Below are 8,106 nucleotides of genomic sequence, written 5' to 3'. Positions count from 1 at the left end.
TCCTCCTCCTCCTCCTCCTTCTTCTTCTTCTTCTTCTTCTTCTTCTTCTTCTTCTTCTTCTTCTTCTTCTTCTTCTTCTTCTTCTTCTTCTTCTTCAGGACTACACACATCCTTTCCCACTAAAGCTAGACAAGGTAGTCCTCTGTTACATATATGTCAGGGACCACTGACCAAACTCTATATGCTCTTCCATTGATGGCTTAGTCTGTGTGAGCTCCCATCCTCCCATTTGCCTCTGAGAAGGTGCCCCCCCATAACCCTTCCCTGGGGAATCAAGTCACTACAGGATTAGGCACATCCTCTCGCACTAAGGCCAGACGAGGCAGTCCTCTGCTACATTTGTGCATCTTTGCTACATAGGGATCCCTGACAAACCTGTGTATGTTCTTCGGTTGGTGGTTCAATCTCCACGAGCTCCCAGGGTCCAAGTTAGTTGATACTGTTGGGTTTCCTACTGGGTTGCCATCCCCTTCAATTCCTGCAATCCTTCCCTTAACTCTTCCATAGTGGTTCCCTACTTCATGTGAATGCTTGGCTGTGAGTTTCTGCATCTCTCAGTCAGCAGCTGGTAGAACCTCACAGTGTACAGTGGACAGCAGACACCAAACCCTCACACTATTACTGATGCTATGTTGTACTTACAGACGGGAGCTCTCCTCTGAGAGGTTCTATCTCTCATAATACGACACATTCCTAACCACAGAGACATCTCTCTAGTCCACGATACCAGCTATAGAATAACAGCAGTTTCTAGGACTATGACCTCCCCACCATGATACACTGAAGCATTGAATCGTGAGCCAGAGTAAATATTCTCTTATCTAAAATGCTTTTGTCAGATAATTTTGTCTCGTCAAAAACAAGTGAAAGCTAAGACCTTTATTAAGTTGATCCACTTGGAAACTTTCTTAACCATTTCTTCTCTTTCCTCAAGTATCAAAAATCATTAGATATCAAATGCTGTGGCCTGTGCAAGTGAGACTTAATATATTATTGTTTATAGTGTTCTTGATTAGATTGAGGCATAAAACTTTCCTTGAAATAACTCAAATTATTATTTCGATGGTATACTTTCTAAAAGAAACATATCTTTTAATTAAACTAGAATACCACTCCTGGTGAAACTCCTAAAATGTCCTTTCATGTATGTGTTCAACATGGTGAGAATATAAAATGAGTTATTGTTTTTAAATTTATTGTTTTAAAAAAGTACAGTAGTTGCAACATATCTATAATAGAACATATCTATAATAGAGCACATCTATAATAGGAAGTTGACTATGATTCTTATGCATCTTCAAAATAATCTGCTTATGTTTTAAATATTTATAATCACATTATAGTCACACTGATCAAGAAATGAACTCAGAGTGCTCACTTAAGCTAAACATTATTTCCAAGGAGAAAAATATTATTATCCATAATGTAATGACTTCACAATCAATTTTCACCTATGCTAGTCTCTCATAGTTTTTTTTAAATATTTTTGCTGTTTTATTCTAAATTCTTGATGCATTATGAAAATAAAGATTTTTAAAAACATTCTAATTTAGAAACACAGAACTTAACATAATTTCTAGGCATTGGTTTTTTTTTTTTTTTCAAAATACTAAATCAACTTGAAGGAAGCATGCTCTTGTCTGTAAAACACTCAGAAACTCTGGCATTTTGAGTGAATAAAAATTGAATGTGGAAGAAAACTGTGTTGAATAAATATTTAATTTTAGTGTTTCCTTAGCTTTAGTTTCTTGGAAGCTCATTTTAAACTTCTCAGAATTTCTTCTTGGAATTCTGGCTTCTACTTGCTTTATATAGGAAGCATTTTTACATTTGGGTTATGGAATATTAAATTATCTGATGTATGAGTATGTCATAAAAATTTAAGTATCAATAATGATTGCTATGTATGACAAGATGGATGACATAACAAACAAGAGTAATATGTATTTTTAAGATTTCATCAAGTAGGGTTAATTAAATTATATCCCAAATAATTCAAAAATAATTATTGTACTGGTGAATGGTAAAATGGATGTTAATTGGTATTAAGAATAAACTTCTAGCTACCCAGAGCCTAACAATGTAGGATGCCATCCTAAACACTTTGCCTTAATTACACACTAGAATCTATATTTTAAAAATAATCACTCTTTGAGAATTCCACATAGTATTTTTTTATCATATTCTTTCACAAATCCTCCCAGATGTTCCACCCACCCATCCTTCCTCACCTACCTGTGCATTCTTTCTCTCTTAAAAAATAATCATAACAAAATAAAAATAATAACACAAAAACAACAAAACATGGAGTGTGACTTGTTTTGCCTGCCCTGGAGTGCAGTTGATATGCCTAATGTCACTATATTGAAGAATACTGATTTTTCCCTTTACTGGATGCTATCCTATACATATAGCTTCTTGGCTGGAGGCAGAATTTCGGGACCATATATCCCCTACGTAATGCTGTGACATTTGTGCTGGTTGAACTGGTACAGGTCTTGTTTGTGCTGTTCTAATGTCTGTGTATTTATATGCACATCAGCCCTGTTTCAGCTGCAAAATGAAGAAAACATCTCTTATTCCCTTTAACGGGAGATCTGTGTTTTTCATTCTGTTTTGTGTGTGTGTGTATGTGTGTGTGTGTGTGTGTGTGTGTGTGTGTGTGTGTGTAAGTAAAAATATCTTTTCTTCAGTTGATGTACTTGTTGTTGTCATGGCTTACTGTTCCAGTCTGTTAACCTAGACCAAGTCATAGAAGCTTCTAGCCTCTGTACAATCCAATCTAGGCCTAGAATATTTTCAGTCTCTTAGACATGCTGCTGAATAAACTCACTCTTTCCTACTTTTTTTCTGTACTCTGGCTGACTGGTTCAACTCAGCTTTTCTAGCTCAAAATCCCTCTCCAAGTTGACTGATACAATCTTGCTTCTTAATTGGCCTCTCCTGAGTTGCTCTGCTTGACCTTCAACTAGCTCTAGCAATCTGCTCTAATCTTCTGGCTCCTTCTCATTCTCTGGCTAGTTCTGTCTTTACCTGTGTCCAGCTTGTTCTCTCTTTAACCTGTCTCTGTAAAACCCTTCTGTTAAAGCTACCTCCCTTTCCAGCCTCTTTCTGTTCTGCTCTCTTAAGTAGCTTCTCATGAAAATTGGGCATATACTATTCTGTCAAATCTCTCCCTAATTCTTTACTTTACCACCACTTGATTAGAAATCACATTTAAACGTGGATGCTTCCTTCTATAAATTAATTTTACCTTCTGTTTTTGGGATTAAAGGTATATACTAAAGATGTGTCTGTATTCTAGCCAGAAGGATTACTAGAGTATGCTAAGGCTAAGCCATCTGACAGCGAGAACCAGATTTTCTAAGGAAATAACACAAACTTGGAGGGTTCACAGTCTGATCCAATATCCTGAGTGTTTGTGTGTGTGTGTGTGTGTGTGTGTGTGTGTGTGTGTGTAGTGTAGTGTGTTGTGTGTGTATCTGTGAGTGAGATGAGATCTAGATCCCTTAAAAATAGATTTTTATATAATAATACAATATATAACCCATGTTGTTTCTCAGTGTTGCCTATATTTATTTTGTGGACATGCCCTGCAAATGTTTTAGCATAACTGACATCTCTACATGAATACAATTCACAATGATAATTAATAGAATTTGTCTTCTCATATTAATTAGATAATTTCAGGGATTATGAAAATAGTCAAATAAAACTCCCTGTTACTCTGTTATTTATAATAATTCAGTGAAAAAACCTGTAAACATGGTACATTTTCAGTGTTTGACACATTTTATAATGATGTTCTAAAATTATTTTGTATACTTGAATATCACTTTTTTAACTTGTGGAGTTACTTGGTGTGGAGAGATTAGCACACCAGTTATTGTTTGCTTTTAAATTATGATCATATCATTTTAAAAACTTTTTAATATTTCTTGTTGGGGTCGAGGAGTTGTCCACAAACCACACAAACAATATTTGTCAGTCAGACAGAGATGGTTTATTGAACACATACACACAAAGACTGATTGATTAGGGCCATATGTCAGACTTTGGGAGCTGAAGCTATAATCCTGAACATTTCTCCAGTTGGGCGTATAAAACAAAACAAAACACACACACACACACACACACACACACACACACACACACACACACACACTGAACTTACATGCAGCTGTAGGAATTCATGTGTTGTCCAGTAGCGGGCTCTGGCTCAAGCTATTTTGACTAGCTAGAGAACAATTGTAACTGACCTTTATTCTGATTGGTCCTAAGTGGTTCTTACAGTTGTTGAATTTTTTAAGATTAGTCAGTGAGTGGGTGGAGGAGCACACTCATAGTAGCAAAGGGGAGGGGATAGAGGGGTATAGGAGGGGTTTGTGGAGGGGTAACCAGGAAAGAGGATGTCATTTGAAATGTAAATGAATAAAATGATTAATTAAAAAATATTAACAAACCTCAGAACATCCAGAACACAACAGGATATATGGTCAACATGACTATGCTCTAAATCAAGTTATATTTCTGTGTCAATGACTGTTGGGCATATTACACAAACAAAATGAAGTTGCTGGTAGGCATGGACCAAAGTGACTACAGCTATTCTGGCGGTTGGCAGACCTCAACATATATCATAGATGAAATTACTTATTATTATTCTGTGCTCAAAATTATATAGATTAGACCATTCTATGTAGAGATGATTTACATATGGATAAGAAAGATGGTTTTAATGGTAATAAAATGTCAGTTATTCTGGAGAATTTTAAGAAGGATTTTTTTATTTTATTTTATGTGTATGACCATGTGCCTACATGTATGTTCGTGTGAAAGTATGTGTCCTGCCCAGGCCAGAGAAGGGTATCAGATCATTTGGAAGTTGAATTATAGACAGTTGAAAGCTGTCTAGTATGTGCTGGAAACAAATTCTGAGACAATTTTCTAGAGTTGTTAACTGCTCAGCATGCACTGCAATTTCTTAGTAAGATTTTTAAATACGTATTTAAGTCACAGTAACTGCATATGTAGTGTTCACTCATAGAAAAAATATGAAATTTTTGTCAGTCAGACAGAGATGGTTTATTGAACACACACACAAAGACTGAATGGGCCTATTGGTAATGATGCCACACATGTTGGTTGCAGCACATAGACAAACTGAGCCATATATATATATATATATATATATATATATATATATATATATATTCTGTCTTTCCCTGTTAACTAGTATGCTCACACTGACATATACTCTCCATAAAAGTCATCAACACAATTCAGTATCCATGGACACACACATTACCTATGAAACCTGCCAAGGCAAATGTGTCCACTGCCACAATAGTGTCAGCAAAGCTTCTGCAACATCCAACTCTTTTTTTTTTCCTTTTTCCCATTTTTTATTAGGTATTTTCTTCATTTACATTTCAAAAGCTATCCAAAAAGTCCCCATATCCTCCCCCCACCCTGCTCCCCTGCCCACTCACTTCCACTTCTTGGCCCTGGTGCTCCCCTGTACTGGGGCGTATAAAGTTTGCAAGACCAAGGGGCCTCTCTTCCCAATGATGGCTGACTAGGCCATCTTCTGCTACATATGCAGCTAGAGACATGAGCTCTGGGGGTACTGGTTAATTCATACTGTTGTTCCACCAGAACTATTCAAAGAATCAACCAAACCAGGAGCTGGTTCTTTGAGAAAATCAACAAGATAGATAAACCCTTAGCCAGACTCATTAGAGGGCACAGGGACAGCATCCTAATTAACAAAATCAGAAATGAAAAGGGAGACATAACAACAGATCCTGAGGAAATCTAAAACACTATTAGATCCTTCTAAAAAAGGCTATACTCAACAAAACTGGAAAACCTGGATGAAATGGACAAATTTCTGGACAGATACAAGGTACCAAAGTTACATCAGGATCAGATTAATGACTGAAACAGTTCTATATCCCCTAAAGAAATAGAAGCAGTCATTAATAGTCTCCCAACCAACTCTTATTTTATTGGATTAGACATCTGTGCCACATGAGGAAATTCATGCCCAATACTTTAAACAGTAGTTTAAAAAATGCATAGATATGGAGAACATTGTTCCTATTGTAGAACTTAATATTGTTTTTTTAATTTAACATGGTGTCAAACTGCCTTCTAAATATTTGTTCTCCTAATTTTATAGAAACAGCACTATCAAACTGGGTTAAAGAAGGGCCTCTTTGCAGCAAATACAGACGTGTCACTTCTGTAGGAGCTATGTACAAGTGAATGTTGATTTTTAAGTGCTAAACAAGACATGGATTAACCCTCTCTGAGACTCACTGACAATATAGAAGAGGAAAAAAAAATAAAAGAATATAAGATCGAGGTGATAGTGAGAAAGACTGAAACACCATCCTCTTTTTATGCCTAGCATATTGTCATAGCAGTTGGCATTGCCTATATTGGGGCCACAAAATACTAAGTCTACCAATAGTCAATCATAGATTGGTGGAGGGGCTCATGGTACCTAGCCTTCTCTGGCTATTGGCTATTGAATGTTGCAGGAGAGGGGATTATTTGCCACTGAACTTCAAGTGGGTATTTCCACATACATAACCATGCTAGTAGTCCTTCTTAAACTCAATGGCTCACAAATAAACAAAATAACATGAAAGTAGGTAGATTTGTAGGGGTCTCAGTTGGGGGAGTTGATAAGGACAGGAAGGATATAAGAGAGACTGTGGGAGTGATAATAACAAATGATTGTGTGTGTATGTTTGAGTGTGTATAAGTGTGAGTGTGACTCTGTATGTGTGTATGTGTCTGTTTGTCTCTCTGTGTGTTTGAGTGTGTATATGTGTGAGTGTGACTCTTTATGTGTGTATGTGTCTATATGTCTGTGTGTTTGAGTGTGTATATGTGTGAGTGTGACTCTGTGTGTATGTGTGTGTGTGTGTGTGTGTGTGTGTGTGTTTGTGTGTGTATGTGTGTGTGTTTAGGTGTATGTGGAATTTTCAAGTAATTATACATTTTATTCATATAAACATATATTTGGTTTTGTATATTTCAATTCTTTCTAATGTAAGAGCAACAAAGTTATATGTTTACTTCTGATTATCTAAAAGGTGACATTAAATATCTGGCAATCTACTCAGTGATATATGATGTGTCAGCTCATAGCACATCAGTCAATAGAAACTATTAGAAATAAATGTAGTACACAGAGGCTTTTAAGGACTAGAAAGCGTACACATCAGATAAATTTCTTCAGCCAAACATGTGGTGATAATGGAAAATGATACTTGAGCCATACACAGAAAAGAAAAGATATAGCATGAGCTCTAATTTAAAACAACACTTACAGTGGAAAACAGGAATCTTTCGTCATACAATTTGGCATCTTTCCATGAGTAGGATATCTCTAGGTATTTGTCCTAAACCCTGTAAAATAAAAAAGGTGTAAGTAAAAATATCATCCAAGAAAGGTGTTTGCTTTGAGTAATATATACAATAAAATGTCTGCAACGTCTATATGTATCTTCCGAATATATCCCCTCACTTTTTCTGAAGTTTGGAGAAATTGTGCAAAACACGTTTGCTTTCACACTTCACTGTGAGCCTGGAGCCCAATTATAATATTGTCAGCTTTTCTGTTTAAATGTGTCAGTTTTCATATTATGATTTTCACACCTGTACTAGCTAAGATTAAACAGTCATGTCATCTGAGACCACACAACATCTAAACTGTGAAAATTAATTTCAGTTTCACCTAAGCACAGCCCCATGCTGCTTTCCTATTATTCACATGCCAGGGTATCTGTGACTTTTGCCAACAAAAAGGTTTACTTGGAAATACTGGAAAGAGTTATGCTGATAGTGTATCATATTTCACTCTAATGCTAATAAATGCACCAATTGGGGAGGAAGTAGATTTTGAAGTGATTCTTCCATATTTGCACTGTTGAATATGTAATCAAATATATCTTAGTGATGAATACCAAACTCTCAACAGTATTTGTATGAAACATGTGTGGTCATGTTAAACAATAAGCCATTGGATACCTCAAGTTAGCATTTATAAGATATTGTTTTCCGAAAATGAAAACAAAATAAGAGAACTTA

This window comes from Mus pahari, chromosome 9 (genome assembly GCF_900095145.1).
Source record: "Mus pahari chromosome 9, PAHARI_EIJ_v1.1, whole genome shotgun sequence".
NCBI lineage: Eukaryota > Metazoa > Chordata > Mammalia > Rodentia > Muridae > Mus > Mus pahari.
This window is presented reverse-complemented; position numbering follows the sequence as displayed.